Below are 13330 nucleotides of genomic sequence, written 5' to 3' on the forward strand. Positions count from 1 at the left end.
TGATTGAATTTATAGGATTATAAAACTTTATTAAATGTCTTGTTAAACAAAAAGCTTGAAATGCTTTTTGCATGACAGTCCAAATGATCCTGAAGTGAGTGCTGTTGAAAACACCTCATGGCATCATGTTGTGTTTGAATGTTAGGGAACTGGACTTTTATTATCCCCAAAAAATGCATGCATTCATGATTTACTGAGACTGCAGCAAATGAAAGAGGAATGAACAACTAAACTTATCATGTTTTCGATTGTTGTCCCTTTCTTTTATATAAGACCTTTTCCATTTTAACTTGAATTGTCAAGCTGCAAGTAAAAGAAATTAAAAATGATACGAGGCCTAAAGAGTAATGGAAAGTTAGAGAGAGGAGGAAACTCACAGTGTTATGACAGTTGAATATTATCAGAATACCCATAATCGCTGGTAATCAGGACCCTCTATCCTCTGTGAAAAGCATTTGCAGGGAGACAGTCTACTTTAATTTTTCCTCTCTTAAATTTAACTTTATGGTATAAAAGACATGGATTGATTTCAAAACCAACAATGTAAAAGGTCAACCAGGCCTATTGCATTGCTAAGGAGTAACGAAAACTATGAACACAACAAACAGGTAACCGGAGACTGTGATAGCTGGTACGAAAAACGGGAAACAGATTTTGTGCCTACAGTCAGTCACACAAGGTGAATACGCCCACATAATCACACATTTTGTCACCTTACACCTCAGCTTGATCTGTACCCGCTCGCTGTTTGAGTGCTTTGGACATTTCGTTTTTATTTTTTTAATTAAAAAAAAAGTCTGCGGTGACACGCCATCTCCTCACAGTATTAAGTGAAATAGAACAAGAGTGACTTTCGTTGACACGAAACTTTTAATTCTTCTGAAGTGAGTGCAGTTAAAACTCATAACGTCACGTTGCGTTTGCATCCTGCCACCGAACAGAGGGCTCATTTCATGGCTGCAATTGGACTGAGATATTAAGCTGAATTTCAAAAAGACTGTGATACCTGGTGTAATTTTACAGGACAGAAGCTGAAGCCCCAGCAGGCACCTAACTGCTCAAGATGTGGAAAAACCTCCTGCTTTCTGCAGTTGGTCCTGGAAAAATCGGCACCGTCGCGACAGTCATCGGGATGTTCATTGCCACTGTTCTTCTGCAGACCGCGACGTGCGTTTGCAGCACTTTTGAATGTAATGAAATCGTCGTCGTGCCTTTTTTTTTAGTATTTTTCCTGGTGCTCCTGATAGACCAGACATTTCGGAGCACCGCGAAACATCCATCTACGTTTTTATGCCTTGTACTCAAGCGCGTTATCAGATCGTTTCTAATCAGTCTGCTGTGGATTGTAGCATTGTTGATTTTCACGGACTGGTATGGTTGTTGTAACATTGATGAAAACACGAGTAAGCTGTTCTGCAAATCTGAGAACCTCACAACCGAACAAGAAGCTCAAAAATCTGAAGTGGAAATCAAGTCAAGGGTGAGGACTTTCTTGCTCTATGCTCATTCTGCTTTTTTAATGAAATTACAGCAAACACACATTAATGCTGTTATATTTTGCATGCTTGTTGCTTCTTTTTCAGCTTGCTGCTTACTCTCTGCTCCTCAGCATGACTCTTGCAGCTTTCTTCATGACTTGGAGTGGGTGGAGAAAATGGTTTGAAGAAAAATACAGTTGGTGCAACAAGAAAACTTTTTACTACAAACTGATTTTGGAAGAAGAGAAAAAGGTTCTGGAGGAGCTTTTGAGGAAAGAAGCAAATGAGACTCTGACTAAAGAAATCACGAGCAACATAAAAAGGAAAGACTGGGACGGCTGTTTTAACGTTGCTCAACAAATGATCAGTAAAGCAAAACATCAAAAACCAGAAGCAACCAACCAGCAGATCAACTGGATCAGTGAGGGGAGCTCCAGCAGAGGGGGGCAGCATCATCAAGCAGCACCACATCAGCAGGTAAAAGGCTCTGTTATATACAGATGTTACAGCTGCCAGACTCTGTCAGTCTAAAATGGTGGAACTATTTTTTCTTGCGTTCTGATCTGCACAGGCACCCAGGTCACCATCATATGACTGCAGCTCACTATTAATAACTTTAACATGTGATGTTGTAGTTTAGTTAAAAGTTAACTATAAACCCTAAAATACATTTGTGTGCAGAAACAAGATAAATGTCTTAAGCCGTTCCTTATTTGAACAGATGGATCTACACATATAATTTGACACAGCGTTTTTACTAATTCATAAAACTCTTTTGCAGGCTCAAAACTATGAACTTGATGAAGTTGCACAAGGTAAACGCACCAACACTCCTTAATTCACCACGCAGCTCTCATAAGATCAACTAAAGTCACTTTCACTGCAATATACTAAAAACCTTCACTGATTTGATGATGATGATCTTCCCAGTGACCACTAGAGGTCTCTGCTGTTCCTGTTTTCACTGAAACTCTCACATTAAGGGTTCAGGGCTTGCTTTGACCCAGCTCCATGCAACACTTGTTATGCATCTACCAAGCGAGCAGAGGGTTGAAATATCTTATATCTCATAGCTCATAATGAGGCTTTTAATATTGCGCTGGTGATGGTTGGAGTTAATTTTAATCACTTTAGAGATTGGCCACAATGTGTTACTGTATAAAATATTCGTGCATGTTATTTGACTCCTACCCACCTGCTGCACCAGAACTGCCAGAATAACAGTTTTATTTCCTCAATAATAAAGTTACTATCAAAGCTCAGAGTGTAGCAAATTAAACAAGTTACTTTTCAGAACCTCCCAGTCCTCTTATTTCCCCTTTTTCCTATCCAAAGAATGTTGAATGTAAAAACCTACAGCTGCAATCGGGAGAGATACCAATAAACAACAAAAAAGATCTATCTTATCTTATAATAATGATGGATTGCATTTACAATTCCACTATTCATTTACACACTGGTGAATGCAAGCTACAGTTGTAGCCACAGCTGCCCTGGGGAAGAAACGACAGAAGCGAGGCCATATCAGAATCAGAATCAGAATCGAGTTTATTGGCCAAGTATATGTGCAGACACATACAAGGAATTTGGTTCCGGTAGATGGAGGCTCTCAAGCACAGCAATGTAAATCACACACACACACACACACACACACACACACACACACACACACACACACACACACACACACACACACACGTGTCTATATATACATACACATACATACACAAAGCTGTGTAAACCAACTATAAATAACGAATCTAAACTTATATACATAAAATACAGAAATGAATGAGGTGGAATGAATACTACAGAATGTACATAAGGTGCAGCTGCAGTCTGGCAGTGGGAGCAGTGTGACAGGTCAACTGTTAAGAAGGGAGATGGCGAGGGGAAAGAAACTGTTCCTGTGTCGGGGGGTCCTGGTCTGCAGGCTTCTGTACCGTCTGCCAGAGGGCAGCAGATCAAAAAGTCTGTGTGCAGGGTGTGAGGGGTCTGCGATGATTTTCCCTGCCCGTTTCCTGGTTCTTGAGAGGTACAGATCCTGGATGGAGGGCAGGGGGGTGCCGATGATCCTTTCTGCTGCCCGTACAGTCCGCTGCAGTCTGCTCCTGTCCTGTTTAGTGGCTGCTCCATACCAGACTGTGATGGAGGAGCACAGGACAGACTCAATGACCGCAGTGTAGAACTGGATCAGCAGCTCCTGTGGGAGACTGTACTTCCCCAGTTGTCTCAGGAAGTACATCCTCTGCTGGGTCTTTTTGAGGATGGAGTTGATGTTGGTCTCCCACTTCAGGTCCTGGGAGATGGTTGTACCCAGGAACTTGAAGATCTTCACAGTCGACACAGGGCTGTCTGATATGGTGAGGGGGAGCAGAGTTGAGGGATGTCTCCTGAAGTCCACTGTCATCTCTACAGTCTTAAGAGTGTTCAGCTCCAGACTGTGCTGACGGCACCAGAGTACCAGCCGCTCAACTTCCTGCCGGTATGCAGACTCATCACCATCCTGTGTATGTATCACGCCATCGGCCCCTCTGGCCATCACCAGTAGGCAGTAGGTGAAGTGTCTTGCCCAAGGACACAATGACCGAGACTGTCCGAACCGGGGCTCGAACCGGCAACCTTCTGATTACAAGATGAACTGCCAACTCTTGGGCCACGATCGCCCCTGTGGTCTCCATCCTTTTAACTCTGTGACTCTGTGGACAGGTAATTTCCTTAGGGATTAATAAAATATAGTGATTCTGATTCTGATTCAGCTAAACCTGAAATAGTAATACAGTTGAAGTCTGGACCATTAACAGTAACTCAGTAAAACATCTCCATAGCAGAGATGTTGTAAGACGACCATCATATATGAGTGAGGCAGAAATGAAATCAAATTATAAATATTTAAAACGGGGAAGCATTTTATTCCAGTAATGACAGAAATAATGAATTGCTCTACAAAAAATGAGGTGTTACAGCCCGTTGGTAGGTTTAGTTCTTTTTTACATGTTGCCATGGTGAATCATGTTATCAGAGCTCCTCTCATGAATCTTTTCCTCTTCTAGTCATCCATGTACTTAACTCAGCATGCTTCCTGTAACAGGGTCCAGAAGTACACAGTTCAAAATACAATTTTAGAAGATCACAAAACACCCACTGTCCTGTAGACAGCTCAGTGAATGACTCCTCAGGCTCAAGTTAAACAGTCAAACCATTTCCAGTATATCTTTGTTTTATGTTCATTTCTTGGATTTTCATTTTTCAAGTCTTGTTTATTTTTATTCAGTTAAACACTTCATTTTAGTTTTCACTCCAGTTTTAAATGTAATCATTTTGCTCTGTACAGACACAAATCTTTGGTTTCTGACAAAAATATTTTCCACCCTGTAGAAAACACAGACACCATGCCGTTATTTAACGAATCCGCCTGAAAGAACACAGTTGACACAGTGACGCAGCTCCAGAAACAACGCAAGCGACCACAGACAAGTTATACACCTTGACAGAGTGGGCGCTCCTTGTCATCACAGCTGAGAGGGGATAAAAAGTCTTAATGTTCAGCCTAATGTGATTAAAAATGATCAGAGTGCTAAAACAGAACTTTTCCCCTTTTCCCTAAAATCTAAGTTTGATCGACATATTAATGAGAAAAGTTGTTTGAGTAGTAAAAATGACTGTTCTAATGTCATTGTTGTGTGTGTGTGTGTGTTAGTGGCTAGATCCACTGATCTCAATGAATGCCCGACTTTTAAATCGATTTAATAAAGTTGTATGAAATAAACAGTGAATAACAAACAGAGTTTTAAAAAGGATGCAATCCTCAGTATTTGAATTAAAAAGGGATTATGTTACAATGAATGTTCATGTGAAAATGTGCTAAAGACAAATCTAATTGAAATAGAATTACATGAACTGAGGCTACGTCCACACGTACACGGGTATTTTTGAAAACGGAGATTTTCCGTTTTCGTTTTAAAAAATAATCCCGTCCACACGTAAACGCAGAAATGAAGGAAAACACTGCTATGAACATGCCAAAGCAGCAGGTGGCGTGCAGAAATGTTGGCCAATCAGAAGTCTAGAAGCCTCGGTGGGAAAAAGTAAACAAAGCTGGGGCATAGAAGCAGAACCGAGTCGTAAGTGTGGAGGGACAGTAACTGTGTATATGTAAGCATTTAAACACTGCAGAGAGTACAATTAACAGTAACAGTATTGTAGAAATTCATTTCACCGAAACAATAACGTGGCGCACAGTGTGACGTCAAAATAGGCGCACACCTTTGACGCTGCGTTTTCTGCGTTTTTCTCGTCCACACGTAAATGCAAAAACAGAGTTTTCAAAAATATCCACCCTGGCCGGAGTTTTTAAAAATCTCTGTTTTCAGTGACCAAAAACGCCGTTTACGTGTGGACGAGAGGTGCAAACGCATAGGAAAATCTGCGTTTTCAAAAATACCCGTGTACGTGTGGACGTAGCCTTAGTGAAACATGAAGTGATGACCGAATATTTATATTTGATGTGAATTCTGTTATGAATGACAAAGGAAAAATGATGACCTAATTGTAAAGTTTAAACTTGGTGTTAAATCTTCTACGTCAGCTAGACAGAGATACGATGATACAGTGTGGCTGGAATGATGGATCTAATGAATGATTAGATGTTTGTAATGTGACTGGATGTCCCGAAGGGTGAAGCTGGATTCCATCTCTGAAGATGTGACATTCAGTGGCAGAGGGGGACGTAAGGGTCAGCATTAGCATTAGCTCAGAGTAGGTTAATTAGATAAGTGTAATTCAGATGTTTTCATTCATGTTTTATGATTTTTACTATTTGATTTTGCTTTTGTTTTGCTCTCACTAAATTGCTTTAATAAAAATTTCCTGCAGCTAAAACCTATAATTGTGGATATTCACTTTTAAAGTCTTTGTGAAAGAGTAAAACTCTTTATCACTGCAAATTGCTCCAATGCTTTACATTACAACATCTGATCACCTTCCCTCAAGACTTGCTGTTCAGGCCTCTAAAGTCCCATGACTGATTGGGACAGTATAGGATTTGACCTGCAAGGCTACTCAGGTGTGGTCATCTTATCATCTTAACACGGGGGACACATGGACAATTTCTAGGTAGTTAGTGCTGGGCCGCATTGGCTCCAGCTGACCTCTGCATTATCAACTGGCTAAGATTCATAGGATGAGACATTAGGAGTTTTAATCACTGAAATATTTGCAAGTTAGCTGAGTGATGCAATCTGTCTTTATAATCTTTGTCAGACTGTGTTTGATAAATCTAAAGAAATGTTTCTTACATGCTTCATATTCTCTGGAGCCTATTGACCAATCAGCTTTCACATGAACATGCTTAATGACATATAAATAAAGATAAATAGATAAATAGATTAAAATAACAGACTATGTATAATTTGCTAAACTGCTGAACAAAATTCCCAACATCCCCATTCATGAATCATTATTGTTTATTACAGTGAGTGAAAAGAAACAATACGCTCAGCCTGAAAACAACCAATGACAAAAGTACAGAAAGTCATTTATTAATATCAGTTCTTTGTTCCTTCCCTCAAATACAACCCACATGTGTGTACCCCTACAGGTGGCAGGAAACAACTTAGACTTACACTTAGAGACTTACAGCATTGTGCAGTTTCTTGCACAGCGAAACTGGGAAACCAGAGTGATACACCTGCTGCTGTCAGACCTGCAGGTATCAGGCTGTGATCTTCTCCTTTATAGTGGACAGAAATTTTGGGAGTGGCACAAATAATTTGTGGCATCTTATTGAATGCAGAACAGCTGATTGTTCTGTAAATAGTTTGAAATGGTTATAAAGGGTAAATGTCATGGTCTTGAGTCTGACGGCTCAGTGTTTTGTGTTTCTTTATATTATTCTTTGTTCTTGTTTATTCTGTTATGTCTTTGGGTTCGGTTTGCCATTCGTTAGGGGTTTGTTTTGTGCCTGCCTGCTCCCACTTCTCTGTGTTCCCTCTGTCTGTCCATGGTGTCACTGTGTCTGCTTGTGAGTCTGTCTGTTTAGTGCAGTGTCTTGTCTGGTTCTCTGTGTCTGTTAGTTTCCTGTTTTATTCTGAAGGTCCTTGTCTCATGTGAGTGTGTTCAGGTTACGTTTCCCGTGCCTCGTCAGTTGTGATTTCACCCAGGTGTGCGTCCCTCCTGTCTCCCATCCCCTGATTACTGCTGTGTGTATTTAAGCCCTGTGTGTTCTCCTGCCTGTTGCTGCTTTGTCTGTGTTATTTGGTGTTTTCTTGTCTGTGAATCTCCTGCCGTCATCCCGTGAATTCTCCCTGCAAGTTGCTTTCTCTCGTGTTCAGGTTTGTTGTTTAGGTTTTAGTTTAAGTTGTGTTTTTTGCCACACTCCCCTTTTTTTTTTTTTTTTGTTATCACTTGGGTTTTGTGTAGTGATGGGCAGATGAAGCTTCATGAAGCACTGAAGCTTTTCATCCAGTTGGTTCATCCCAGCGCAAAGCTTCTTGAAGCTTCATTTGCTCTAGTAGGACACCTACTGGACGTAAAAATATTAGTTGACATGAATTGGAAGAGTGTGGCCTTTTGCACACAGCCTGTAAATGTCAACAACAAAAGGAGTGTGTAAAACATGCATATTGTAGTGATGCAGTATACTGTGTATATTTATACTGGCAGTATGGAAAATGATTATTTGGAAATGCTTAAAATGGAAATGATCATTTACTGTGAGGTGAGGTGTGGACAGTGGTTGTGCTTTTGTAACGTTGCGGTATGGACAGCTACACACTGAGGCGTCAGTCCTGCCTGTTCACATTTTATTCTGTAAAAACTAAATTGTGCCCTGTGTGTTCTCCTGTGTGTTCTTCTGCCTGTTGCTGGTTTGTCTGTGTTATTTGGTGTTTTCTTGTGAATCTCCCTGCAAGTTGCTTTCTCTCGTTTAGGTTTGTTGTTTAGGTTTTAGTTTTCCCAGTGTAGTTTATTTAAGTTGTGTTTTTTGCCACACTCCCCTTTTGTTTGTTATCACTCGGGTTCTGTGTCAATAAAGCTCTCTCACTTCACTGCATATCTGCATCTTGGGTCCTTTTTTAAATTCACAGTAAAAGGTAAATGGATGCAAATAACTTTGTTGTTTGCAAAACTTGTGCATATGATTTTACAATTTATATTTGCATTTAAAGTTATGAAATATGATTCAATAAACACGTTTGTGGTTGTTACAGTAAAAAAAAAAACTATTTCTACTCGGATTTTATGTTTTCTGTCTGATTTTTAGACCAATTGTGTTAATACAGTATGTCAAATTGAAAACATAACTGTAATTTCAGAGACGTGAGGTTGTGCCGAACAGAATGATACCAAACAAGGCAAATAAACAGTTTTTAAAGGTGAAATGTAGAGGAAATGTCAAAATTAGTTTAAAAAATGGCCAGTTATATCCTGGACCCCAGAGGGTTAAATTTTTTTTTTTTTTGAAAGTAACGCAATAGTTACTTTTCAAGTATTTAATTTCTTTTAGAATCTTGTAACTCAGTTACTAACTCAGTTACCTTTTTTGAAAAAATAACTAGTAACTATAATTACTTTTTCAAAGTAACTTGCTCAACACTGCTGAAGAAGTCAGCGCTTTAATAACAGGAATGGCTTAAATTTGCTAAATGGTTTCATTAGTTTTTCATTTGTATTTCTAGTGTTGAAACAGTGACAAATGGCCGCTGCACTGATGATGGGTGATGTAGGTTTAAATCTTTGATGTTTAAAGCGTCTTTCTCTTCTCTCCCTTTATGTCACTGATTAGCCAGTCAGTATTCAACTAAACGCATCAAGTATGAAGCTACATGCTGTTGTGTTGTGGGGTTTTTTTTTTTGTTTTTTTTTAAACACTACTAGGTTTAAAGAGTTTCATCGGCTTTAGAAATTGGTGAATCTGCTCATCTCTACATCTGACAATCTGCAAAAAACCCTGTCTACAAATCGTATTGTCTAATTCATTTTCTACAGTGAAATGTTTTCAAAAGATTCTGAAAATCAGAAATCAATGCGCACAGACATAAGGCCAAAAATCAACACTGAATGCCAATGAGCTTCAGACCTTCAAGCCACACTGCACTAAATACATCTAAAAATGCAGGTTTAAGCCTGCAGAAAGGATGTCCGGTACAATACACAATCTGTATATTTCAAGTTATTCTAAATAGTCTTACCATTGAAACATCTTTCAGTATCCTGCTCTGTTTGCACACTACAACCTGGGTTATCCACTTATCTGTACCTTCATTTTAATAACTGTACAGTTCTGTTTTGGTAACTATTGTCCATGATGTAAATATATAAAAAATGTGTGTGCTTCTGTTCCATGTCCTGTTTCCTGTTCTGTTTGTATATGTGTCTTTTTGCTGCTGTTACAACAAAATTTTCCCCTTGTAGGACAATTGAAGGATGATTCTATGTGAGCTTAATTCAGAAACACCAACATTGTTTCTTTGCAAAACCTCATAAAATGGACTGAGGCAAAATGGCAAACAGTCAGAAAACAATGGGACAATACTCCTCTCCCAATGGTCCAGTAACCGGTGTCCTTGGTTCCCAGATGTTTACACACTGCTGACAAAATAACAGAGGATGCTGCAGTGGTAAACATGGCTCTGTTCCATGCATCCATGTATTTTTAAATACAATTTAGTGGCTGGATTAATTTAAAAACCAAAAATGCAATGAGTCAGCCAGACCTGGAAAGATTTGCAGCGTAAAAAAACACCCATAAACACATCACAAGGGTAACCAGACACTGTGATAGTTGGTATGAAAAACAGGAAACATTTGTCTTCCTGTGGTGTTGGAGTTGTGTGAGAAGAGTCTTCTGTGTAAAACATTACCAAATACAAAAACTGTAAGCCTGACTTGCTGCTGCAGTTAATTGTAATAAAAAGTAATTAACCATCAATGACACCCTGACACTTTGTGACAGCCAGCCCCATAGTGGGGTTGTTTGCCAAAGGGTTTCTATATCTATTATGGCCCTTATGACAGGTAGAAAACAGATCTGACTCCTTAATACAATCACAGATTTTAACAATAGTGTCATCTGTTAGGCACAAGTCATTTTTTAAAAGTGAACGCAATTTACCTAAAGCATAATGCTGGCCCAACCCATGCACGTTTTGCATCTCTTCAACAATTGTCTGTATTGTTGAAGCTGGAAGGAGCAGCTGTCCTTGCAGTTTTAGGTAAAACAAACACACATTCCTAAGGAAGGCCTCACTGAAATTCTGTGGCAGTTCAGTGCCTTCATTTGTTGTTGCCTCATTTAAGCTATGTGGAGCATCTTCACCTGCAAATCCAGCAGAAGACTGAGGAAGTGTCCCCCTATACATGTCGCTTATGCTTTCAACAGAACATTCTCTATGTTTTCTGGACATATGAGCAGTAAATGATGATTTCACAGAGAACATACTTTTACAACCAGTTACTGGACATGCCACAGGTCGCCCCTCCACTATATGCTGTGTTAAGTGGGATATAAGTTCTTTCACTGTGTGAAATTGGCGCTCACAGAGTGTAGTGGCACATTTCAAGTCTGTAAAAATGGCGCTACCAGCAATAGGGGGTGCAGGTACATTGTGAACCCGATAGGAACGGGTTTTAAAGGCTGCGTAAGCATAAATGTACACCTGCATTCACTACCGACGCATTTGAAAAAATGATGGGGGTCATTCCTGTGAACTCTACAATGCAGCACATAACCCCTCAACGTCTTCAGCGTTTTGTTGCAAAAAGAGCACGAAATCATTGTAGCTGTCGACAGCACATTTGTTTTAGGTTACTAACCTCCTATGACCTTTCAATAAGCACTGCTTGAAAACAGCATGGAAAAAATAGGACTAGCCTATCGCTCGGTCAGACGCCATTAATACTATTACTGGAAAACATACTCTCATGTATTTAAAGATAACAGAAAATGCAATGTTAGCTTACCAAAACTTTTGCTTGTGCTAAAATAGCTGAATATCTCAACGTATACACATCTCCACCACTCTGCTCGCAGACTGAGCGCGTAAAGGCACGAGCCGCCAAGCTTGCTACTCCCGCAATAATTTAAGTAGTCCAATCAAAGAACAGAAACAAACTCTCACGCTCAGTGATTTGCCAAGGTAGAGCTCGTGTAGTTTTAAATACTAGCACACTTTGGGCAATTAAGAAAAAATAAATATTTGAGCAAATGATTAATTTAACTTTTACTAAATCTGGCTAAAATTGATTGAACATGGTGCAAAATTAAAGAAACGACTAACATGGAGGAGATGACCAGCTGTCTATTTGAAAGATAATCAGCCCAGCATAGACTGGCCCACTGGCCAGCTTTGGAAATTTGGATTTTAACAAGTTTTGGATTTTTCTCCCACTGAAAAAGACCTCCCCCATAGCCATTCATACTACAGCAAAGTAATAACAACTAAATGAAAGAAAAGTTCCTGTCTTTTCACTGTCTATAAAAAAACAGGACATTTTCTATGAATCAACAAATCCTTTCTATTTTATAATTACATGACAGTCTGGCCAGTGGGCTGCCATAACTTTTAGGTCATTTTTAACATTTATTTACTACAGTTCAAGACTAAAGACTTATGCTGAATGATTTCATTTATTTACTACAGCAGTTTGTCTGTACTGTTGAAATTGTACTGTCATACAAAGATATCTCTGATAACTTCTTTACAGAAATTGTACTGGTCTGGCCCACTTAGAAAGTGGTCTGTATGTGACCAACATTGTAAGTGAGTTTGAATGAATTTGTAAAATGTAATACAGATACTTTCTGAATTTAAAAGAAAATTAACAAATTATGTCATTTTAACATTATTTTGTTACTGTTTCAGTTGTATGTGTTGTCTTTTAAATTACAATTTTTCAGTGTTTATAAAACAGTAAACTGTAAATTCAACAAGGACATTTGATATTTAAAACATATTCCTACTGTAAAATTAACATTTTTATTTGGTTCAGGACTTTACAGGTATATATGTATTATTTACAAAATGTTGATGTAAATTAAACATTGCTTTTTTGTTTTTCTATTTAAACATTTTTTATCTCAAGATTTTACACAATTTTACTGTTAATTTCACAAACATTTTTACAGTGTGGTTAGATATCATATTTCTAAGATTTTCAGGGCCGAGTACAATAACCTCAGTTTGATCTGAATTAAGAAGCAGAAAGTTAGCGGCCATCCAGGTCTTTATGTCTGTAAACATTCCTGTGTGTGTCATCTGGCTTAATGGACAAATAGAGCTGGGTGTCATCTGCATAGCAGTGTAAATGTATGCTATGTCCTCTAATGATGCTGCCTAAGGGAAGCATGTATAATGTAAACAGAATTGGTCCTAGCACTGAACCCTGTGGAACTCCATAATTGACCTTAGTGTGTGAAGAGGACTCTCCATATGATACATACAGACAGGAGGAATATATATAAAACAAGAGAAAAGGCATACAGGTTTGCAGTCTTAAAATGGAAATCGCTGAAATGTCCCTTAACTGGATGACCGAGCATGGATCAACGCTTAAAATGAAAAGTAGTTTAGAGTCAGTTTGATGTTTTTAAAGCTAATTTTTGTTCTCACGTGTTTACATTGACTTGCTCATTATCACTAAGGCTAGCTGTTGGAAAATCTTGCAAAAAAGACTAAAATAGATATAGAAAACCTACCTGTTGATCTTTGTCTGTTCGACCTTGCCTGTTTTGTTTTCTTGTGTTTCACTGAGGTTTCGCCCTCTCAGAAAATAAGATACTAAAATTTAATGATGTGTCAGAAGAATAGCCAGGAGTGTCTTGTGTTTGAAATAATTACGCTTCATTAAGCTTC

General features: G+C 38.8%; 1 long non-coding RNA gene across 1 annotated transcript; it reads left to right on the plus strand.

Moving 5' to 3' along the window:
* The first annotated feature begins 744 nt into the window (after window positions 1-744).
* On the plus strand, window positions 745-6584 carry LOC308407434. The gene is made up of 4 exons (XR_013973674.1): window positions 745-1480; window positions 1584-1955; window positions 2260-2293; window positions 4857-6584. It is a non-coding gene; the product is annotated as an uncharacterized lncRNA (long non-coding RNA).
* Window positions 6585-13330: the final 6746 nt, after the last annotated feature.

Source organism: Rhamphochromis sp. 'chilingali', assembly GCF_963969265.1.
Source record: "Rhamphochromis sp. 'chilingali' genome assembly, chromosome: 12".
NCBI lineage: Eukaryota > Metazoa > Chordata > Actinopteri > Cichliformes > Cichlidae > Rhamphochromis > Rhamphochromis sp. 'chilingali'.